Here is a 25,406-nt window from a genome sequence, read left to right as displayed (position 1 = left end):
AAGAAAGGGAAAGCAGCTAAAGCAGTCCAAGTCCACAAAGAGGTGATTTCTTCTGGAAGTGACAGAATTGTTAGGGCACTAAAAGATTAATTTACAACATATCTAAAAGAGGGAAATATATATTAATTGGAAAAAATCTCAGGCCTTATTAATGCTGAAAAGGATGACCAAGACAATACTATAGCTATTGATGGACAACCTTCCTTTCCCATCTTTACATAAACAGAGAAATGTATGATAGGAGAAGACAGACTGGTCATGAGGTAAAGGTGAGGGGTGAGAGGTATCCTTGAAATCCCTCTAGCACATTAGGTGTACACCCCCTCCTAAGTGCTTTACAGTTATTATCTATCTTATCTTTGCAACAACCCTAGGAAGTAGGTGCTATTTTTAGCCACATTTTATAGATGAGGATAGTGAGGCAGACAGCAGTTAAGTGACTTGCCCAGGGTCACACAGCTAGCTAGCATCTTGAGGTCAGATTTGAATTTGGGCCTTCCTAACTCCATACCTGACTCCTGAAGTATCACCAGCACCTAGCATAATACATCACAAATTGAACTGATAACATAAAAACAAGTCACAAACCCAGGGTCATCTCTATACCATGACGAGACACCCGGGTGGTAAGGTTTAGTTTACATTAACCCTCCCTCTCAAGATGCCGTGTGAAAAGCAGCGTCAGCAGAGGAAACCAACCGTATCTCAGGATGATCTCAAAAAAGAGAGGCGAGTGTCTGCTTGTCTCCACACCAATGTCACATGCTGTTCTCCTTTATGATGCCTGCGACTGACCCGCACAAGTAGGCATAAAATCGCTCTTTCTTTGAGAAGACAGCCAAGGCAAGTATCTACCCAAGCCACAGAGTTCAAAGGCGCTATGAGCCTCAAAGCGGCTGCATGATAAACTATTCTAACTGTGCTCACCACACCAGCGGCTTTCTTAATGTTATTTATCGCCTGCGGATAGACTCTAAACTGGAGAGCAAGGCCAGAGACCCCCACTCTTAGCACAGCTTCTAGTCACACTCAGCTGTAGCTTGCTGGTGTTGTTCAGACGTATCTGACTCTCCCTAACTCCAGTTGGGGTTTTCTTGGCAGAGACGCTGAAGTGCTTTGCCATTTCCTCTTCAGCTCTTTGGACAGATGAGGAAACTGAGGCAAACGAGACAAAGTGACTTGCCCAGGCTCACACTGCTAGTGAGTATCTAAGGCCAGATTTGAACTCTGGTCTTTCTGCCTCCAGGACCGGTACTCTTGCCACTGTACCACCTGGCTGCCCCTCTAGTCACGTGGTAGAAGCTTAATAAATCCAGGATGCTTCATCAACATCCTTAAGCTCTGATATTCGTTTTACATTTATACAGCTCCTCCTTTTATGTTTCCAGTCAATTAATCACACCATTTCAGTAAGTAAGCCAATGCTTCCTTCAGAGAACTCTGCAGAACACATCAACACTATTCTATTTTCCTTGTCAGTCAATAAGCATTTATTAAGCATCAACTGTGTGCCCAGGTCTGTGCTGAGTGCTAGGGATACAAAAAAAGGCAAAAGTCGGTGCCTGGCTCACATTACAATGGAGGGGCTCATACTGACCAAGTCAACATTAAGAACAGCAGGCATTTCTATTACAAAGCCCTTTATAGACACCATCTCCTCTGACTCTCACGACCATCCTCTGAAGACAAAGGTGGCAAACAGCTACCAAAGAATGAATGTCAAGCAAAGAAACAATTCTAAACTTAGAAGGCAGGAATAGCATTTATCCAATGACTATGTTAAGGTAATGAGGTCATTCATCCTTTACCTACCTCCCTGGGCTCTGGACACCCCGAGGTCTTCCCAGCTACGGGTTTAGTGGTGGAAACAGTCCACTGATACCACCCTGTACCATCCAAGCTGGGGAATTATTCAAGAGGACTGACTCCTTCGGCCCAGGAGCAAGGAGCCAGATGAACACGCGGAGTAGGTGTTTGTGCAAGCATGACCATGATGCTAATTAAGTGACACAGTCCCTTGGACCTTTAATTAAATATGCCAAACAACTGAGAAGCTGCATCTTCCCAAACAGGATGACTACTGCCCCTTTTGGAAGGGAATCAGGTTTTATATCTGTGCCAGAATCTCCTAAAACTTCCATCTGCTCATCCCTTGTTCTCCCCAACAGCACATTACTTTCTCCTGTAGAAAATGCCATCCAAGTCATATTTGTTCTGTACTGGCTAGCTATTCATTTATTGTTTCAGCTCGACAGCCTGGGTCAGCAGGATCATGAGTGACACATTCACCCACCATTTTATTTCCCATAAGCAGGGAGGAGCAGGAGAAGGGGGAGGAGGAGGAGGTAGGCCAATTATCTTTGTCAGGAAGTTAAATCCGGAATAAAGCCAAGGTGTGGGAGCTGGATTGCTATAGTGTAGTGCAAGAGCCACAGGTCTGGAAGTAATTGTGTTGGGACAAGAAAGGGAAGCACCGTGGTACTGCTGGGTCTGGTGTTCCCATCATTCCAGAGACTTAGAATCCTAACAAAGGAGTGTCTGGGATGAACACTTCCAATCTAAACACAAGAGCCATACTGGGAGGAATTTAGCAAGTCACTTTTCAGGGCTCACACAACTAAGCATCCAAAACTTACTTCTCCAGGTATTCTGGAATGTCTGTGGTTCCCCCCAGGGAGTCTAATTTCAGCTCAGGTAGGGGAAGATAAGTTACCTTCCAATCCCTAAGTGTTAAAAACCGGACTGTAAACAAACAGTTTGAATAACAGTGCATGTTAACAATATGCTGCCGCAGAAGTCAAAAGTAGCTCCGGCGTACCTGGGGGTAGAAGGCACAGGGACTAGGAGGTGCCATGGCCACCAAGTGCCTAATATATGTCCTGAAGACAGAATCAAGGAACTTTTAGGCCCAGAATTCCTTGAGAAGTTCTCTTATCACCTGATTGTGATAAATCAGGTTCTTTCTATCAACTTATCACAAGAAATGATGAGCATTGATGCCACCTGCGTTAAAGGTCTCTGCATTGCTCTGGACATCATTTCCATTCTCAAGCAAATGATCGTTCTCAGGGTTTCTAACCTCTCCCCCTCCCCCTGCCCCAAGCCTCTCAATAATAATATGTAATCTATTATTTGCTACTGCTTTTCCATCTTCTCTCCATTTGCCAGTGGGCAAATCCTGTCCAGTTCCAGTAAACAGATCAATTGAGTAAAGAAAATCTAGCCAAATGAACTCGGGAACTATGATTTTCTAATCCTAGCACTGACACTAACTCCTCATGTGATTAAGCCCAGGAACTTTCATTAGCCTCTCTGTGGCCAAATGGTTGGGAATTTCTCTCTCTCTTTCTTCTCCCTGCTGTTAATTTGAAGCAAAATGCCTGAGAATGGACAGTAGAAGGAAAAGGAAGAAATGGCAAGGGGGCCCAATAACCCCCCACCTGAATTTATTTCATCCTTAGTAACCCACAATTCACTGCTTTGTGAGTGTTGTGTCTATACATGTGGCCATAAGGATTATCTGCATGTCTACTGTAGCTTCTCTTAGGAGACTGTTCCTAGCTCACAATCCATTCATCTAATGAGCTCTTGGAAAGCACGACCTTTTTTGCCTCATTTTGTGTACCCAGAGCTTAGCCCAATGCCTGCCACTTAATACATGTTTACAACTGAATGACTGACTGGCAGAGATGGCACTAGCTAGGTGGTGAAGTAGAAAAGAGTGCTGGGCCTGGAGTCCAGAAGACTCATCTCTCTGAGTTCAAATTCAGCCTCAGATACTTCCTAGCTGTGTGACCCTGGGCAAGTCATTTAACCTTGTTTGCCTCAGTTTCCTCATCTGTAAAATGAGCTGGAAATGAAAATGGCAAACCACTTCAATCTTAGCCAAGAAAACCCCAAGAAAACTCTTCATGGGGTCATGAAGAGTAGGGCACAACTGAAAAACGATTCAATAACAATATTTTCCTTCATGAAAATGTTTATAAATTTAATACATGAAAGTGGTACCAATAGTGGCAAGGACATAGGATTGAGAACCAAGAGACTTGGCTTCTGGGACTGACTGCCAATAATTAGCCATCTGATCCTGGGTACATGGATTACCCGGTCTGCCTCTCAGTTTCCTCTTCTGTATAAGGAGGGAGGTGGCCTAGAGCAGATGTTCTCTGCTTTTTGTATTATGGACCCAATCCCTTCCCCTTTGACAGTGTCTGGTGAAACCTACAGACCCCTTCTCAGAATGTTCTTAAACGAGTAAGATAAAATACACAGGATTACCAAGGAAACCAAATGTGCTTGATATATAGTTATCCAAATACTTTAAAAACAAGCTCAATGGAGCGCAGATTAAAACTCCTTGACTAGATTTTAACTCTCACATTTGAGGATCTATGACCTAGTACAACCTAATTAGGACAGGTAGGTAGTACAGTGGATAGAGCTGGGCCTGGAGTCAGGAAGACCTGAGTTCAAATCTAGTCTCTGACAGTTTCTAGCTGTGTGACTCTGAGCAAGTCACTTCCCCCTATTTGCTTTCGTTTCCTCATCTGTAAAATGAGCTAGAGAAGGAAATGGCAAACTACTCCTGAACCTTTTATCAAAAAAACCCCAAATGGGGTCAAAAAGAGTCAGACACATCTGAAAAACAATTGACCCACAACAACCTAGTTAGCCAGAGACCCTCAAAAATGATTTGACTGCTTATCTTCACATCCTAGTTTGATTCTTTTAACTGATCAATAAAAAACATGACCTAATTAGCAAAAAATCCAGTGCTGGTAGGCACCTTACTATGCTTCTGACTGACCAGACACATTTGATTCTGTCTGCCAATACCCAGGAAGCTCCAGGGCAAAAGGTAGCAGGGGCCCTGGTCTCTACAAAGTAAGGCCTATCCATTCCAGGAAACAGAACTCACACCCAAAAGGAAAATTATACTTTCAGTCTGTCATCTGTGAAAATTCCTCAGGGAAATTTCAACTAGTTCAACACAGAATACTGGAAAAATTGTAAGAAAAAGACAAGTGACTCCATGACAGACCTTGAAGGACACAGAAAGAAATTTCCTCCTCCTTGGATGTTCAAGTTCTAAGAGAAAAACAGATTGGATTCTCCTAGGAAATCCTATTTGACAGATGCTCACACTTCTGTGAATAACATGTTAAAAGAGAGAAAAGTGTCTTAAACACCCATGAAAGGTATATGAGTAACTTTTCAAGCTAATTATGGTACCCAGTAACACTGATAGCAAACAGCTGAGTCCAAAGAAATGAATGCCTGAAGTTTGTGTGTGTTCGTCCTTTGTTGGCCAAAGAAGACCATGCCATCAGAGAAATAATGACATGACTTACACTTGACTTTATTTTGAGTGAGGGAGGGCTGTGCAGGTCACTAGCCTCACTTCTCCTCCAGAGCCATCTGAATCCAGTGACCAGATATTCATCAGGATGACTGGAGATGACCCAGAATGAGGCAGTTGGGGTTAAGTGACTTGCCCAAGGTCACACAGCTAGTGAGTGTCAAGTGCCTGAGGTGAGATTTGAACTCAGGCCCTCCTGACTCCTGCACTGGTGCTCTGTCCACTGCACCACCTAGCTGCACACCTGAAGTTTTATGTTTGTAAGCAAGGAGGGCTCACAACTACAAGTCGGTCTCTCTCTTAACCACTGACTTTTCCATTGGTTTAAACTACACATAAATGATGTCATCATGGCTTCATTCGTTTGATTTGACTTAATTATTTATTTCACATTATGTCAGGCATGATCTTAAATGAGGCCTGTTTTAAAAAGGCCAACCTGCACATAGAGAAACATGATGGGATGAGATGTATTTGGCTGGAATCCTATTGAATGCTGACTTCTAGAAATAAGAATCTATGACTGGGCCCCAAATATAGAGAAGGTGAACCTTAAAATATTCAACAGGCAGCATTATGGAGGGAGACAACCAAGCAGGGCTCAGATTCTGATTCCTGATTCCAACAAGTTCTTACTGTGAGACTTTCAGAAACCTACTCAATCAATCTGGCATTCTCCATCTTCATTTGTAAAAGCCACACAGCTTTAAGAACACAACTGTATAAAAAGGGCTAAAAGGCTCACATTTCTACCTATGATTATTTTTATAGGAACAGTAGACCTTCTTAACTAAAAAGTAAATGAGATATAAAATTTGCCATAAGGTTAAATGAAAGACAATATTACAATTTGCAGTAAACCCAGCATAACGTGATGTATGATAAACATAAAAATAACATACTAATGCCAACAGTTTAACATTAACTGCCAGAACCAAAAACAGGGACCATTAATTTCTAGGGCTCATTCATTCAATAAACATTTATCCATACTCTCCCCTGTGTATGAACCCAGTCTATATACCTATATCCCAAGATCCTGTAAAATTCAAAATGATAAAATTAGTTTAAAAGTGGTGAATTGCTGTTACTCAGTTATGTCTAACTCTTCATGACCTTATTTGGGGTTTTCTTGGCAGAGACACTAGAGTGGTTTGCCATTTCCTTCTCCAGCTCATTTTACAGATGAGGAAACTGAGGCAAACAGGGTGAAGTGACTTGCCCAGGACCACACAGCTAGTAAGTAGCTGGGGCTGGATTTAAATTCAGGTCTTCCTGATTCCAGAGCTGGCACTCTATCCACTGGCCACCTTGCTTTGGGAAATGTAGGTGATTTAAAAGCAACAGCCATCAATACAAATTTATTAAAAAATAAAATAAAATGAGTTGGTGGGTAGACTAGTGGATTCCCTAAAGTCATTTAAAATAAACAATCCACACCTAAGAGTGTCATGGAAACCTAAACATCAACTCTGGCATGCTGAAATTCAAAGAACATATAAACAAACCCTAAATAAAGCTCAGGAGTTTTAACTTTTGTAGAAACTAATGAAACTATGTTTTGTGCTCAATTTAGCAACTTTTTACAAGGGACCTTAGAACTAACCAGTATCTACTCTACCGACAATGCACAAGTCACAAGATCAGAAAATAGCAAATTTCAAAATGGAAAAAAAATCTCAGAGGTCATTCATCCCAATCTTCTCATTTTACAGATGAATAGTGAAGCCCAGAGAAATTAATTAACTTGCTCTAACTCACACAGATGACACATAGAAGAGCCAGGATTTGAAGCCAGATCTCTGACACCAAATTCATTGTTCTTTCTAAAGTATGTGCCTAAATGTGCCTAGTCAAATACCTGTGACCAGTACCCTGGCTTACCTTTCAGGATTTTAAACAGAAAACTAATAAAAAGAGATGTTAGTAATCTTTCAAAATTTAGGAGTTTTGACTTGTATTATGTTGTAGAGGACAGAAGAGACAATAAAATGTGTAAACTACTCTAAAGTGGAGGTCAGGAGTAAGGAGATAAGTGCCACAAAGGATGTGGCTAAGCAACTGGCCCTGAGCCTCCGATACCTCACAAGCCAATATGTCTAAGGTGCCAACCTCTGCCACACAATGGAAATTTCCTAAATCCTATCATAGCAGTATCACTCCTAGGCCCAGATACACACGTGACCCTCATGTACATAAGATTCTATTTACTGACAGACAGGCAGTACTAATTTCAAAGGTGAATAAGCGTGCCGGGCCTGGAGTCAGGAAGACTTACCTTCCTGAATTCAAATCCAGCCTCAGACACTTACTGGTGGTATGATCCTAGGCAGGTCACTACAGCCTGTTTGCCTTTGTTCTCCCATCTGAAAGAGCAGGAGAAGGAAATGGCACACCGCTCCAGTATCTCTGCCAAGAAAACCCCAGATGGGTTTATGAAGAGATGCACATGACTGAACAACAACAATTTACCACCTTTTAACCTGCAAAACGACCTCAAATTTTACTTTCTGCCAGAGGAGCCTATCAAATCTGCCAAGGCCTTCTCTTTTCTAGTTAACCTTGTATCCATCTACTTATTTACCTGAGGTGTCCCCATCAGAGTATAAGGTCCTTGAGGGTGGGGACTGTTTTTGCCTCTCTTGGGTTAGCATAATGCCGGGAATTGGTAACCCTTAATAAATGCTTGTTGACCTGGTTTTGATTGACCTTTTAGGGGCTCATTCCATTCTGCTAAAAGAGCAGCACACTATGCATAAGGGCAGCTAGGTGGTTCAGTGGATAGAGCACCAGTGCAGGAGTCAGGAGGACCTGAGTTCAAATCTCACCTCAGGCACTTGACACTCATTAGCTGTGTGACTTTGGGCAACTCACTTAACCCCAACTGCCTCATCCTGGGTCATCTCTAGGCATCCTGATGAATATCTGGTCACTGGATTCTGATGGCTCTGGAGGAAAAGTGAGGCTGGTGACCTGCACAGCCCTCCCTCACTCAAAACAAAGTCAAGTGCAAATCACGTCATCATTTCTCTGATGGCATGGTCTTTGGCAACAAAGGACGAACACACATTATGCATATCTTGGACCCAAGCTAACCAATTGTTCATATAACTTCCTCTATTGAGCAATATACAGTCTCTCAAAGAGGATTTTTAAATATAGTTAACCCTGGAAAGAAAAAGAATAAACACAAACATAATCTAATCTCTCAATCCAGCCAACAATATAATTTTAAGCATTATCAGCCCTCCCGGAGAACAGAAGTCATTAGTTAAAGAGACTCCCCATTAGGTTGGAAACAGGTTATCAAACACATCTCTTAGTCTGCTGATAACAGACCTCAGCAGTTTAGGAAAAAGAGTCCATACAAGGAAATAACCCCTTCCAGCCTGAAATCTTAACAGTAAATTGGGCCATAGGCCATTGATTCTATTTGTGCTTTTCAGATCAAGGTCACAGCTAAAAAAAGCTTGCTTCTCTCAACCTTTCCTTTAGATCACTAACTTCTTAATCATAAGCAGTATCTCCTGTCACTCCAAAACACCAGTCAGTAGGCAGCTGAGGTTCTTACCTGAACATCAACCTTATAGTGACACTTCCAATGAGAAACATTTGTTCTCACCTAGCCCGCAGTACATGACATTTGGGAAGTCCTGCTAAGCCCATGTTCCTCCTCAAGATGATTATAAAAATCCATGAACATTTATTTTTGGATTTGACTCAACTCGGGAGGAACCTCGGAGGGCATGTGATCTACCTTCATTACTCTGGAAGACATCAGAGAGATAAATAACCCACTGCTCAAAATTCAAGAATGAGTGTAGGAAACGGCCAGAAACAAAACTGAGTCAGTCACAGGAGCCAGGATCAAGGAGGGTTTGGACCCAGAGCCCTAATTCTTCCCAAGAAGTCTGAGGAGCCTCATGTCTCCCTCCCTACTAATGTCTTTCTGCTGAGATTATCTCCAATTTATACAGTATATTTTCTGCATATACATAGTGGCTTGCATACTATCCAGGGCACGAGTATGGAACCTTTGGCCTTGAGGCCTCTGGTCTAGACCCATTAGCCTCTAAGTGCCTTACCATCAGGGTCTTCTTTCTGTCTTTTATCTTTCTTTTTCTTTATCTTTGTCCATATCTAGTACACTGTAAGTATTTAATAAATACATCATGGTGGTGGTGATAATGTTGGTGGCAAAGACAGTGGTACATTCTGAGAAAGGCAAATTTTAAATCTGTGATGGCTGTCAGTATGTTATCAATTTTCCTTTCTCACCAATGTTCCTTCCTGTGATCTACACTGAAGTGCTTTGTAAACCTTAAAAGATCTTTGTATTATATTAATAATTTGAAGAAGCATCACCCAACTAAAAGCTTCAGGCATTTTGGTCCTCCAAATTCATACCCACTACACGGAAAACAGTGGAAAATTAATGGACCCAAGAAGTTGTCATCCTCTGAGGCATAAAGGGCTATAAAAATGTTAACGCTAGAGAAGGAAACAAACTTGTGAGCTGGAGGAAGAAAATTAAACTTGGATAGATTAATTAAGTACTGGGAAATAAGTCCCCCTACGATGCTCACAAGCAAAGGACCCCAAAAACCCACTTTGTAGCATCAGCTCCAAAAACAGGACAGAAGAAATATGGAATCCAAGGCTAGCTCCTCTGACACACTACAATCAGGCAGTAAGAAAAATAAAATGGTGAGCAGGATTAAGCAGATGGTGGAGGAGTTTAGTAGGATGTACAAGGGGCTTGGAGTGGGCAGATGAGTAGTTCACAAGACCAGATTAACCAATGCTAATTCTATCCCCCAATAAACCACTGACCCCATTTCTCTCAAAGAAGGAAGTGTCTTTAGAAGCCAAGGCAAAGAGAAGACAGATGCGGCTTTTGCTTAGGTCAATTTCTTTTTGTCTATTTTTTTTTTTTTTGGCATTGGGGCAACCACAGGAGATAAGGATATTTATACCACAAGTCAGAGAAACGCAGATGATCTGCTGATCACGTTTTTTTGGTTACAGATCTGGAGCAGCTTATTGGCATCCAAATATACAGACTATACTCATTTGGGCTAGGACTATTTTACTAACCAAACTATCAACCTAACATGGATCTGCCTAAGGACTTATAAAGGTCCAGTGCAGGGTAGTAAAGTGGCTCCAGGATGTACCTACAAAAATTTGGGTACATCGCTTAAACGCCTTAAGCCTTGGTTTCCTCATTTTTAAAGTGAGGCAGTTGGCCTAAATGGCCTTAGGTCCCTTTGGGCACTAGATCTAGGAACCTAATTCACTGCAAATCAACATTAATTCTTGCACTGGATATAGTTACCACTATTGTTATTAGCAATGTTTCCATATTATTATCAACATTCCCAAATTACTATCAATGGCCCTTATCCCTATCAATATTACATAGATACTATTATGCATGGGGCAGCTAGGTAGTACAGGTGATAGAGCACCAATCCTGGAGTCAGAAAGACTCAAGTTCAAATCTGATCTCAGAGAGTTACTAGTTGTGGAACCCTGGGCAAATCACTTCACTCTGCCTCAGTTTCCTCATCTATAAAACAAACTGGAGAAGGAAATGGCAAACCACTCCAGTATCTTGGCCAAGAAAACCTCACAAAGAGTTGGAAACAACTGAACTGAAATATTATGTATAATCTACATTAAAATAGTACTTCATAATCACTATTTTACAGATGAAAAAACTGAGGCCCAGAGAGGTTAAATAATTTATTCAAGGACTTATTACCAAAACTGACCCCAGTTCTACTGACGTCCAGACTGACTGGATTTTCTTTCCATTAAAGCACATGGACTTCTCATTTGGGTTATCCTTTGTTTTTAAAAAGGACACTTTGCCAGGCAAGTAAACAGCTTTAACACTATTGGAAGAGCTGTTGACAAACTGAAAACCCCGCCTGGCCTGTGTAACTGGGGCCTTCCAGTAAAGCAACATGGGTGTGGCAGAGGAAATGGAAATGATCCATCCAGCTGGGATCTCCAAAGCTAATGGAAGATTCCCTACAAGTTGGCTATGTGATGAATGGCCTATCACAAGACTGTCCCAGGAAGGCCAGTCCAATGCAAAGAGCCAGGACAAGTAAAAGTTAGGGTTATCTTCACCCCAGTTATTGGTGTCACCGAGTATACCACCTGAGGATTATGTGTTACTGATTAAGCTTGCTTCAAGGAACCATTTCCACACTCAGCTGTGCTATAAAACCCAAGTTGGAGCACACGGGTCTCTCTCCTTCTGCATCCCATTTACATCTCTGGACAAAGAAGAAATCTGTCAACAAAGTATCAACTTCTCCTTAGCCAGGCTGCCCCGCAGAATGCACCAGAATGTTTCGGTAAATCCTGGCTGAGCAAGCTGGCCCCGCTTCCTCCGCTAAAACAAGGGGGTTGGGCTAAGTGACTTCTGAGGTCCCTTTCTGCTCTATAAATTCTATCGTGCTGCCCCAAACAGAGAGAAGCCGAAGGCTCGGAGACAAGACAGGGGCTTGGGGCACGCCTCTGTCCAGCGCCTGCCCAGCTATGTGACCTCCGTTTGCCCTTCTTTTCAGAAGAAGCCAAAGTTTAAACAGAACGGGGCGTCGGGCTGGAGCTCCCCCCGGTCCACACTGCGGTGCCCAAATCAGACAGACTGGGCGCAGTTAGCTAGCTGGTGCCCCCACAGGGGAACTCGATCCAGGCGCCCAGAGAGAGGACGGACAAGCCTCCAGCCTGCTGCAGGGTAGACCGGGGGCTTCCTGATCGGAAAGTGACCCGGGAGCAGTGCCAAGCCCCGGGCAGTGCCAAGCGCTCGGGCAGGGCAGGGGGGGGGGATTCGGAGGGCGCCCGCGCCCGCGCCCTGGTCCTGGCTGTCTTCTCCAGCCCGGGAGGTCTCCCGAAGCCGGGCTGCTGCTCCGCGCCCCGCCGCCAGGCAGGGGAAGAAGGCGGCAGGAGCGCCGGGCCGGGGCCGCGGGGCGGGGGCGGGGCGAGGCGGGGGCCGCCCGCAACAAGTGGCGGGGACACCCACTCGGAGCCGGGCTCTGAGGCTCGGCTGGGCAGCCCCGGGGGGACCGCTGCTACAGGAGCCGGGCCGGGCCGGGCCGCCCGGCGTCACTTACGGGAGTTCAGGTCCCAGTCACCCCTGCTCAGAAACTTTGTGTCCACCGGCTGGACAAGCGCAGGACCTCGACGCAGGCGGCCATGACACGGAGCGCCCGGCAGAGGGCTCGGGACTACGATTCCCAGCGTCCCCCGCGCGGGGACTACCGCTCCCAGCATTCCCGCGGCAGCCTCCAACTCCCTCGCGCCCCTCCCACCTCTCGGTTCCTCGTGCACGACTAGATTGCCCTCCTCGTCTAACTCTGCTGCTGCTGCTGGTCCTTATAAGACGTATAAGAGTTTATAAGAGGCCGGGGGTTGTAAGAGATGTAGTAAGAACCCGCCTCAAATGCAGGAAGACTTGAGTTCAAGTTCTGCTTCTGACCCAAGGCTGGCCCTCCAGGCTGAGAATACAGGTCTTCCTGGTCTTAGTGAAGCTTGAAGGCATTAAAGGGAAGCGAAGGTGATGACCTGCCTTAGCAGAGAGAGGATCCTGATTTGGGAGATCCCTGTACCTCCTTGCATACATATATATACATATATATACACACTCATGTATATGTACATATGTGGATATGTACATATACATGTATACATATACGCGCATATATACATGTGTGTGTATGTTGGTTAGTAGTCCTTCATCTTCCAAAAGGACCAAAATGACATCACCATGATAAAGTTAAGTTTCAGTGTGTTCGACTATGGCTGATCAGACCCATAGGAGCTTGGAATGCTCTACCACAGGTTGAGCACAGATCAAATGTGCGAATCCTGTGTTTCCTTTCTGCTGTCTCAATTCTGCTTTGCTCAAAGAACACAGCACCCTTTCTGATATGGGCACACCATGCTCAGTGGTTCTGTGCCAGCATCTCCCATGTTGCACAGTCAAATCCATAATTCTTAAGAGAAACCTTGAGAGTGTCCTTGTGTCGCTTCTTCTGACCACCTTGTGATCACCTGTCCCATGTGAGCTCTCCATAAAAGTCTTTTTGGCAAGCGTACATTTTGCATTCAAACAACAGGGCCAGCCCATCGGAGTTGCACTCTCTGAAGCATAGTTTGAATGCTTGTCAGTTCAGCTCAAGCCAGGACTTCAGTGTCTGGTACCTGATCCTGCCAGGTGATCCTCAGAATCTTCCTAAGACAGTTCAAGTAGAAGCAATTCAGTTTCCTGGCATGGTGCTGGTAGACTGTCCATATTTCACAGGCATACAACAATAAGGTCTGCACAACAACTCTGTAGACCTTCAGTTTGGTAGTCAGTTTAATACCTCTTCTCTCTCAAACTTTGGAGCCTCCCAAACACTGAGCTAGCTCTGGCAATGCGTACATCAACCTCATTGTCAATGTGTATATCCCTGGGAAGTACACTACCAAGTTAAATGAACTTATCCATAGCATTCAAAACTTCTCCATTTGTTGTAACCAGTGGTTCCACATATGGATGGTGTGGTGGTGGCTGATGGAGCACCTGTGTTTTCCTGGTGTTAATTATTAAGCCAAAGTGAGCACAGGCAGCAGAGGATTGATCCACACTTTGTTGCATCTCAGCTTCAGAGGCTGCATTGAGTGCACAATCATCCACAAACAGAAAATCATGCACCAGCACTCCCTCCACTTTGGCCTTGGCTTGCAGCCTTTTCAAATCGAAGAACTTACCATCTGTATGGTAATTGACCGTGATGCTGTGTTCATCCTCATTGAAAGCATTTGTCAACATGGCTGAAAACATCATGCTAAAAAGCATGGGAGCAAGCACATAGCCCTATTTCACTCCATTGGTGACTGAGAAGGCACAAGAGCATTGTCCATTATCTAGAACCCAGGCAAACATGCCATCATGAAATTGACGTACAATATTGATGAACTTCTCTGGGCAATAAAATTTTGACATAATTTTCCATAAGTCCTCATGACTAACAGTGTCAAAGGCCTTGGTCAGATCTACAAACATTGTGTACAGACCTCTGTTCTGCTTCTGGCATTTCTCCTGGAGATGCTGGGCAGCAAACACCATATCGACTGTTACTCAGCCCTTTCTGAAGCCACACTGACTCTCAGGTATATGACCATCTTCCAGATGAAGGATCATCCTATTAAGGAGAACTGTAGCAAGAATTTTGCCAGCAATGACTAAGAAAGAAATCCCCCTGTGATTGTCGCAGGACAATCTATTCTCTTTATCTTTATAGAGATGGACAATGGAGGCATCTTGAATTCCTGGAGGATAACCTCCTCTTGCCATATAACCTGGAAAATTTCAGTCAACTTTTGTATGAGCAATGGTCCCCCTACCTTATAAATCTCATCTGGAATGGAATCAACACCAGGGGCTTTGCCACATGAAAGGAGCCTAATGGCCCTCAAAACCTCTTCTTCACACACACATATACATATATGTATGTGTGTATATGTGTATATGCACATATATACACATATATACATATGTACACCTATGTGTGTGTGTGTGTGTGTGTGTGTGTGTGTGTGTGTGTGTATATATATATATATATAGAGAGAGAGAGAGAGAGAGAGAGAGAGAGAGAGAGAGAGAGAGAGAGAGAGAGATTTACAAAACGCTCCCCTTACATCATCTCATTTGGATTCTTTGCAACAATGTTTCCCGTCTGTATTAGGCATGCATGCAACAAAGAGATGGCCTCTGCCTTCAGGGAGTTTACTTGCTTTTGGGAGGAGGCGAGTGAAATAGTGGGCCGCAGGAACATAGGAAATGAAATACAAAAGGATGCCAAGTATGATTTCTCATGCATGATTGGCATCGTCACTTGCCTTCTCAGTGGGTGGGAGAGGGGTGCAGGAAGGGAGATTATTTGGGATTCAACATTTTTTTTTAAAGTGAATGATGAAAATAAATAATACAAATTTTTTAAAGTATGCAAGATAGGTTAATGGTGCAGTGCAGAGATCTAAAATAAAGGACAGTTAGCTCATCAAAAGAAGTTTCTGTGGCCACACGTCTTAAGATAGGGGATCAGATAAGGTTATAGGAAGGTAGGAAGGAGCAGGAAGTGGTCCTCGTGGTTCTGTATTTTAGAATGGGAGGATAGCTAGAAGGAAGTATAGAAGTGTTCAGGTTCACCTTCAAGTTGCCCAGAGTTACATAAGTCGTGGCAGGAATATTGTTCATATCTAAAATAATATTAATTTTTCTGTCAAAAGGCTGTAGTGCTGATAAGAAAGCCCCTCCCTCTACAACTCTAGTAACTTCCTTGCATGTCTGCTCTTGGAGGCCTTTATTCTCAATTAAGTTAAACTGAATCCCACCCTGGGACCTGACCCCATAAAGCCAGCATGAGCCAAAACCTAAGGATAATGGTTTTTATTTATTCCTATGACATTTCATCCTATTAGATTTAACTCAAAGTTCTAGCCTATTGAGATACATCCTTTTGAATGACAGAGATCATCATATATTTAAAGGGAATTTTATATATATATATATATTTATATAACAAATATATATTTAAAGAGGAATTATATTTGAATAAATATATTTAATATATTAATTGTGTGTGTGTTTGGGCCTCCAGAGAAGAATTTTCAAGTATTTAAAGATCTGTCCTAGAGAAAAAGGGATTAGACTTTTAATGTTTGGCCCTAGAGGGAAGAATTACTTGGTACAGTGGGTGGCAATTCCAGTGAAATCAATCTAAATAAGATATAAGGAAATCTTCCTAAAAAATTAAAACTCTTGTTGTCACTCAGAAATCTACGATTCTCTTCTTTGGCAGAGTCTCTTAAATCCAATTCACTTGCTTGTCATGGCGTCGGCTCCCTGATGTCATGGTCCTCTGAGAGCAGCATACAAACAATAATAATATGGTAGGTGGTGGAGGGAAAGGAGAGGTGAGTTTTGACAGGTCAAGTAGGGGAAAGGTGTTATGGCTTGTTTGTGAAGTAGGAGGCAAAGTCATTCACCAAGACCGGAAGCTGGTGGGAGTTGTTCGGGCTTACTGCCATGGAGAATGTGACTGAGATTCAACCAGAGGGGAAGAAAAGGATTATTATGTGGGTGGGGAAGTCCCAGGCTAGGTTCGATTCCTTGGAACTTTAGAGGATGAGGTTGATGTGGTTCTGTGATATTCTCCAGTACCTCAGGGTGGAGGATGGTCTGGGAGCAAACAAATAGACAAGGAATTGAGTTGTGGAGGACAGTATCTTGGTGAACTGGTCAGCTCTAGGGGTTGTCATGACTTGTGAGAGAGGGAAAGGAAACCACAGAGGTGTGATCAACTGGGAGAATAGGAAAAAGATTCAGTCCGTCAGTTAGCTAAGGATGGCTCTGGAGGAGAAAATGAGGCTAGTGATTTCACACAGCCCTCCTTCCCTTAAATCCAATTCACTTGCACATCATGGCTTCACCTCCCTGATATCATGGTCCTCTTGGAGAAGGAAGAACAAACAACAAGGATTTACTAAGCCCTATGTCAAATTGAGAATACAAAGAAAGGCAAAAGACAATCGCTGCCCTCAAAAAGTACATAATCTAGCAGGATTAGTCTAGAGTAGGGGCTTCTTAACCTGCAGTCCATGAAAGGAGTCCATGGATAGATTTCAGGGGACCCATGAACTTGTATGGGGAAAAAACAATTGTATCTTTATTTTCACTAACCTCTAACTGAAATGCAGCATTTTCTCCAATTATCTAAAAACATGAATCTAAGAAGGCTTCACTAGGTTGTCAAAGGGATCCATGACACAGCAAAGGTTAAGAACCCCTGAACCAGGGGTTGTGATAAGGATGTAGCACAGATTTGGGAGGGGTGAGGCAAAGGGAGAAATGGAAGGATAGGAGGCTGTTATCAGAAAAGGGAATTTCAGATGTTGGAGATACATCTTTGGATGATGATGTGCTCTGTTATCAGTCCCCCTGTGGGTGATTCAATAGAATGGAGGTGTAGCTCATGGGATTTGGAGACTTGATGTAAGGTAAATGTTAAAGTGTCCAAAGATAAAGGTTGTAGAAGAATGTGAGTCAGGGACTCATTTAAGAAAATAGGAGATATACCTGATTGCAAAAGATATCAAAACAGGTTGTTATATTAAGTTAGAATAAACCTCGAAAGAGAAGGAAGGGAAGGTCTAACAGTGGCAGTGAGGATAAAGAAGGATTCAGACTCCACCTTTTGGCTCTGCTTTTTAGGGAGAAGGTGTGGGAGAAAGAATAGCTGCACTTTCTGTTTAAAAGAAAGCTGGGTGTCAGTGACAGATGAAAAATGGAAGCAATGTGAGAAGGGATGGAGTAGGGGGAGCAAAGAGAATAAGGCATAATGAAAAGGAGGGCAGAGGAGGTGAGGTTATTGGAGGAGGGTGGCAGGGCTTGGCTGGATGGGAATGAGAATGCATGAGAGGGACAGGAAAAATCAATCAATCCACCTTTTCTAAAGCGCCTACTACATGCCAGGCAAGTGTCCCTTCTTTACAATCCAATGGGGGAAAGAACATGCAAACAAAGATATACAAAGCAAGCTACATACAGGATAAATTGGAAATAATTTACAGAAGGGAGGCACTGGAATGAAGAGGGGATAGGAAGGCTTCATGTAGGATATGGGAGTTTAGGGAAGTCTGTAGTCAGAGCAGAAGAGGGAGAGCCTTCCAGACCTGGGGGACAGCCAGAGAGAATGCCCAGAGCCCGTAGATGGAGGGTCTTGTTCGTGGAATAGCCAGAAGACCAATATCATTGGACTGGAGAGTACCTGTCAAGGAGTAAGGTAGAAGAAGACGAGAGAGGTAGAAAGATCCTAAGTTATGAGGGGCTCGGAATGCCAAAGAGAGCGTTTTGTATTTGAAAAGGCATCTGTTGTTCGTTGGTCAGTCATTTTCAATCACATCTGACTCTTCATGATCCCATTTGGGTTTTCTTGACAAAGATCCTGGAGTAGTTTGCTGTTGGGGTCCCCTAGACCACTTACGGGAACCCCTAACCCTGACCCAAGGCTCTTGTCCAGCAAGAGGCCTTGATCTTGTGAGTAATGAAATGGGGCGGGAGACAAAGATGGTGAAGACTCCGTTTTATTCATCTAAATCACATGCATTTATAGTTTTACCTACGTACATTCCTAAGTACATTCCTAAGCCCTACGTAGAACCTATCACCTATCACCTTTTACATTGAACCTATCACCTATCACCTTTCCTTATATGGGTGTCTTCTCCACTGAACATCCGGAGCCAGGACAAAGAACTGCCACGTTGCAAACAAGGACGAGACCCTTCCTCCTGAATCCATCTAGTTCCACCCCTACTGACAAGCCCCTAGGTTATCTAGGCAGGCTCTCAGTGTGGCGTCCTGAAAATGGATAGGGGTCGGCTCTAACTCGTCCCGTTACAGTTTGCCATTTAGCTCTCCAGTTCATTTTACAGATGAGGAAACTGAGGCAAACAAGGTAAAGTGACTTGCCCAGGGCCACACAGCTAGTAAATGTTTGAGGCCAGATTTGAACTCAGGAAGGTGAGTCGTCATGACTCCAGGCCCTGCATTCCATCCACCTAGCTTCCTGAAAATGAATCTAGACCTAGGCAGATGACAAGACCTTCTACCCTTACAACATAGTTTCATATATATGTTGTCCCATTTCTTTCCATCTGCTCTAAATGTTTTTGTCTGCTAACGACCAAAGCAATGAAAGGAATCACTTTAGAACCCTGAGTTCTGTGGGGGAGGGGAAACACCATTAGAACATATTTCTGCTTCTGTGTGTTGTTTTGAAAGGAGCACAATATCATCATTTCATCTCATATCTGATGTTTACTCTTAGCCTGAAGTCATAATTGCAAGTTTATACCTTCTCACTTCCATTCATGAGGTTTCAGAGGATATATTTATCATATTTATCTATTTGTCCAAATGAATTTTATTTTTCTCCCAAAGATGCAACAAATTCTTGGAAACCTACCCAGCTAAACATCCAATATGGCAGTGGGGGCGGGGGGAGGTGGAGAAAGAAGACTGTGTCATAGCTGTTTGGTGCGGACCCCATAAGGGGTCAGGATGCCCCTCTGCTATGGAACATGTAAGAACTGACAGAAAAGGGTATCCCCCCAAATCAATGTGCTTGGACATGACAAAGAGAACTTTCCCTTTGAAAAGCTCTAGGTTCTTTTTGTCTTGGACCTCTCTAGAAAGGTCTCTTGAGGGGAGAAGTTTTGACTCCAATTCTGTTGATCCAATCTGGCAAGATTGTCATGTAGTTTTACCCTGAGGACCCCCCACCCCCAGCCCCCCACACAGAATAAGCAGAATTCAGAGAGAAATAAGGAACTTTTGAGGCAGGGATGTGGCTGTGTAACCTTTGGTCAAACCAGAATAAGAGGAAGAATGAAAACAAGAAAATGGATATGTAAATGCGCTTCCTTCTTGGCGAGCAGCCTGATCCTTTATAGGATGTGTGTGGTGGCTTATCACCTAGAACAGGCTTGGAACAACAATTATACCAGCTGGCATTTATACAGCACTTTAAACTTTGTAAAGTGCTTTACATTTGGTCTCACCACAAACTTGACAGGTAGGTGCTATTGTCATCCCCATTTTATAGATGGGGAAACTGAAGCAATCAGAGGTTAAGTGACTTACTCAGGATCTCTCAGCTAGTAAGTGTCTCAGGCTAAATTTGAACTCAGGTCTTCTTTACTCCAGGCCCCTCTCTATCTACTGCAAAATCCAGCTGCCTAGCTTTTGAGAATTCCTCAGTATTTTCAAATATTGTTGCCTCCAACCTGGATTATTTTTGCATAGACTTGTGAAATATGAGCCCAGTCTTTATGAACATGTACAGAGTTGTTCATTTGAAGTACTCTCCATGTGGATTTGGAACAGATGTAGACAATTTGTAATTAGTTCTGTCCTGTGAATCCTGTTCTCTTTAAGCTAATGCATGGCCTGTGAAACAGGCCTCTTCTTTGTTCTACCTTTTGTCCTAAATGAAGAAATTGGAAATCCATGCATCTGTAAATTTCAAAAGGTCAGGAGCTCCTGAGAAAGGAGTCCAGGGAAGGTTTTGCAGAATCAGTGCCCCAAGGAATCACGACCGGCTTTGAGAACTTAGCCCAGATGTTGCTGAGACCAGGGATCTTCTAGCAGTGATGCTCCATTTGGATGTGAGCTTGGTGACATCAGTCCTGTTTCTACATAGGACCACAGTAAGTCTAATCCTCCCAGACACTAAGGTGGCATAGGAGAGAGTATGCCCCCCAGGTATTTGGGAGAAATGTTTGCACTTTTGCCTTGCTATGGGTTCAAAGTAAATATCTCTTTGTCAAAGTTAATTGATCTTAATCGGTTAAATAATGCTAGACTCTGGAGGTTAATTGAAAGAATCTTACCACAATGAAGGCTGAGCTAATAGCACTAGAGAAAGATACCCTGAACCCCAAGGAGTATTTTTTGATTAGCAGGAAATTTTTTTCCAAGCAGAATAATTCATATATATATATATATGTATAATTATATATATATAGTCTGTATATACATATGTATTTTAAAGTATGTCTGACAGAATTTAGATAAAACACAGAGGGTAGATAATTTTCCTTTCACAACTGGTACCCATGTAATGTTAGACTTTGAAGAAGGTCCTATCACATTAGATGGAACCTCAGGGGATCAACAGACAATGTAGACATTATGGACAGGAATTGCATAGGTTGAGATGTGAGATGATGTAGATGAATTTCCATCTTCACTGATGGAGAGAAGTGTCTACATTAATGAACACACGGATCCATTATTGAAATAATATTTTAAATATTGGTTAAAATTTCAACAACTCAGTTTTCTGAGGGTTAGTTATTGAATCTATTACTAATCAAGAGCCTTTAGCCTTCCTCTTGCTCCCCACATTGTGGCTATACCAGCATTAGAAGAAGGTAGGAGTAGGGCAGAGTAATGAATTGAACTTGGAACGTAAACTATAGTTGTTGGATGGCAGATGTTCTAAAAAAAATGGGACAAATAGGAAAAGCAGGAAAGGATCAAGAGCCTTGATAGATGGTGAAGGCTAATGGCAAACCCAAGGTTTGAGATTATCTGTGGATTTAATTCTTCATGAAAATAAAACAGAATTAAAATGTGTGAATAATCAAAAAGTGAATTTTGTCCCTGAAGTCAAATTAAATGACTAAGGACTTTATATCCAAATAGGTTTTCTAACTACTAAAGCAAAACCAAATTGATATCCCTAAATTAGATTTGGAGATAGGAATCCTGAGTTTGAACCCTTGTTTCATTATTTACCATGTGATTATCAACAAATTAATCATTCTAATTCAGTTTCCTCATCTGTGAAATGGGAATAATAACCTTCATACTACAAATGAAGGAAGCACTTTATAAACATTCAGAAGGCAATGAGTTACTATTATTTTAAAGAAAACCCTAAGGAAGTTTGGATATGTTCTTGTCCAAGGAATTTTCCCCAGTTGATTACTTCTCAGAAGGAAAAAATTCATTCCATTGTCTACTACAACAGAAATGACAATTAAAGGAAATATAGAGTCTTTGAAAAAAGTGAAGACAGCTTCTTAGAAAAGTGTTTATCTTTACTACCATCGTGTTGACTGGTAGATAACAGGAAATTCTGCTGATGAAGAATGATAGCAGATTGTTCCTGGAATCTCATATTAAAAGTTGACTTTATACTCGATGCCTGTCAGACTGAATAGGGAGTTCTTCTGATGAGTTTTGTGGGATGTGAAACCCATTCAAGAACTAACTGTACAAACTTTCCTATTGGACACAATTATGTGATATCTACTAAAGACTTTCTGGCAGAAGGGAGACCTCTTCTGCACTGCAGTATGGAGGACTGGGGGCCAACATGCCACCTTCCACCAACTGAACTTATTAGTTACTGTGCTCAGTGCAAAAGAGACAAAGAAAGACCAAAACATGGTTCCTGCCCTCAAGAAGCTTACATCTCATGAGAGAGTTAATATGTGAATAAATAGTTGCATGCCAGATGTGTACAAAATAGATGGGCTCCTTAGAGGAGAAGGCACTGTAGCTGAGGAGTCTGGAAAAGATCTCCTGCAGAAGGTGGCACCGGGGCTGTGTCTTGAAGGAAGCTGAGGGCTCCTTCATTCTTTTCCCAGTTATGAGAGAGGGAAGCACTGAACTGAGAGCAAGACCTTTGGGTTCCAGTCACAGCTCAGCCACTGAGAAGCTCTATGACCTTGGGCAACATTATTTTTCTCTGGGTTACTGTTTCCTCACAAGTCTAATGAAGTGGTTGTGATAGATGACGTTGAGTCCTTCTGTATTATCCCTTCTTCCTGATTTGGCTTAGTCAGAGCTGCTAAGTTCAAATCCCATCGCTGCCACTTAGAGCTGTGTAACCCGGGTAAGTTCTGTTGAACCCTATTCTGTATATGTATGAATTCTCACTACTCTTAAATACAAAATACTTATGAAATAATCATAGTTAGAGAAAAGAACACAAGCTGGCTAAATAATTTCCGAGGCAAGTAGCTTAAACCTCATTTTGATCGAAATCTTTTCATCAGGATTGTCAATGGAGCAAGGGAGTACTAGCAACGGGGAGGTCAGGAAACAATTTGTAGAGGAGCAGTACCTACCTCCCAGGGTCACTGTGGATCAAATGAAATCGTAGTGTTGTTGTTTTTGTCTTGTCTGACTCTTTATGACCCCATTTGGGGTTTTCTTGGCAAAGATACTAGAATGATTTGCCATTTCCTTCTCCAGCTCATTTTAAAGATGAGGAAACTGAGGCAAACAGGATTAAGTGACTTGCCCAAGGTCATACATCTAGGAAGTGTCTGAGACCAGATTTGAACTCAGGAAGTCTTCCTGACTCCAGACCCAGCACTCTATCCACTGCTTCTCCTAAAAGCATTTTGTAAACCCTCAAGAATAATACAAATGCTAGTTGTCATTATTACTGGAATTTGAACCTATGCCTTCTTACTCCAAATCTAGCACTCCAACGTGTACTGTGTGTACTAGACGGCTTCCAGGCTTCCTTCTAACTCTAAATTCTATAACTCCTCACTTTCTGCAGGGCTGCTGTTTCCTATGATTTAGAGCAGGAGGAATTTTAAAGATCCTCTTGGTCAGCTACCTCATTTTACAGATGGAGAAACTGAAGTGGTTCAGTAACTTGCCCAAGGATACTCAGGCCATAGGGAATAGAATGACAATTCAAACATATTATGCCTCCTGATCTAGGGTTATTTCCATTTACCCATAACCAAATTGTTCTTAATTCAGTATGAACATTCTCTATATCCTGGCTACTCAATCAGAATTGAATACATCCATATCCCATCATCCCTGCCCAATTTCCACAGGGCCTTCTAAGAATTTGAATTCACACAAACTAAGTCAGCTTCTGAGTGTTGATTCTCCCCCCCTCCAAAAAAAAGTCATTTCCACTTTTCTGAATCATTGCCCCTACCCAGGGTTGTTCCAGGGAAATCTCCAAATACAGTTTACAAGTATACATTGTATCTAGGTTTCTCCATAGAGTCCTCAGATCCATTACAAGCATTAAAGTTAGCCAAAGAGTATGGGGAGAGGACAGCTTTTATTTTACCCCACAGAAAGAAAGGAGAAGATAAAAGAACTCACAAGAGCCTTGTAGGCTAGAAATGATAGATCCAATGATTTATTTTTTCTTCCTTTTACAGGTACTTTCCAGTTCACTCATCCTGCAGTGGAATCATAGTTTTACAACTCTTGAGTTTCCCTTCAAAACCAAGCAGGGAAGGAAAAGGAAGAAAGACGAATGATGAAATGCAGATATGAACTTTATTTTTTCCCATTTGGTTTCAGTGTTTGAATATTTCCTCTAAATAGCGATAATTATCTGTAAATCAATGAAATACATGTTTTTTTTTTTAAATGCAGTTGATCCTTTACTGATAGAAAAAAATGAAAAAGAAGCAGATTCTTGAATCAGATGTGATAAAAAGAAAAGGAGAAAAATGTAGCTTGCTTCTTCCACTCTCAAATGTTAGAGTTGATTTGCAAAACGCCTCAAAATGTTAAAGTATATTTCCCCAGTTTTATAAGATTTCCTGATCTGATAATTTTCTGCAAGGACAGGTGATGATAATGTTTAATATAAAATTTTGGAATAATCTCTTTGTTCTCTCTGAAGTAAGCTCAGAGAATGCCTCTTCCTATGTCAGCAAAAGCCAGCCAAAGCTGACTCTGCATTCCTTGGAGACCTTTAACCTATGACATATCTTGAATAATGGGTCTTTCCTTTGTATCTTATTATCTATAGACACATACTATGTTATGACATATCTTGAATAATGGTAAAGAAAAAATAGACATCTTGGGTCATAATCTCTATTGAACATTGTTTGCCCCTTCCTGTGTCAATTATCTGTGGTGGGATTTCCTTCCTTGTCACCAAGACATATGTTTACCCAGCTTGGTATCTCAACATTTGATTGACATTGCTTTGTTAATTGTCTTGTCTTACTGAATTTATGATTTTCCTCCTCATGGCAAAATGTATATAAGCCAAAAGATTTCTGCACTGGGTAGCCAGAACATTTCTGGCTCCATAATGCATTATGTAACTGTTTTCTTTAATAGGGAATTGACCAATTAATTAATTAAATCATAAAATGTATGCATTTAGCCATGTTGCCTTTTCTTAACAAAGTTTTCAGGTCAACAGTTATGGCGCCCAAACGTGGATTGGAACTGTGGAACCGAATGGACATTTCCTCATCTCGCCAACGCCAGGACTCCGGCGCCAATAGGAACTATTTTTCCTAGAGTCCTGGACCTTGACGGGGTCGGGGTAAGTCCTTCCATTCCCAGCTTCCAAAGAACTCTCACTTTAAATTCCCTTTAAAGAAAACTCTGGGGATGTTACCGTTTTCTTTAGTGGGGAATTGATTAAATTCCCTATTAAAGGAAACTCTGGGGACCGGA

General features: G+C 42.3%; 1 protein-coding gene across 5 annotated transcripts in view; it reads right to left on the bottom strand.

Annotated features, from left to right (window-relative positions):
* The window catches only part of FYCO1 (FYVE and coiled-coil domain autophagy adaptor 1), a 108,671-nt gene extending 96,024 nt beyond the window's left edge, over nt 1–12,647 (bottom strand). For 3 of the 5 annotated variants that reach the window (XR_011976610.1, XM_072651370.1, XM_072651374.1), the window contains exon 1: nt 12,490–12,647. The gene's annotated coding sequence lies outside the window, so the exon portion shown is untranslated. The other 2 variants (XM_072651372.1, XM_072651371.1) reach the window with 2 other exon arrangements.
* Between the last annotated feature and the right edge of the window lie 12,759 nt (nt 12,648–25,406).

Source organism: Notamacropus eugenii, chromosome 3, assembly GCF_028372415.1.
Source record: "Notamacropus eugenii isolate mMacEug1 chromosome 3, mMacEug1.pri_v2, whole genome shotgun sequence".
Classification (NCBI taxonomy): Eukaryota; Metazoa; Chordata; class Mammalia; order Diprotodontia; family Macropodidae; genus Notamacropus; species Notamacropus eugenii.
The sequence above is the reverse complement of the archived record's forward strand: the minus strand, read 5'-3'. Positions and strand labels throughout refer to the sequence as shown.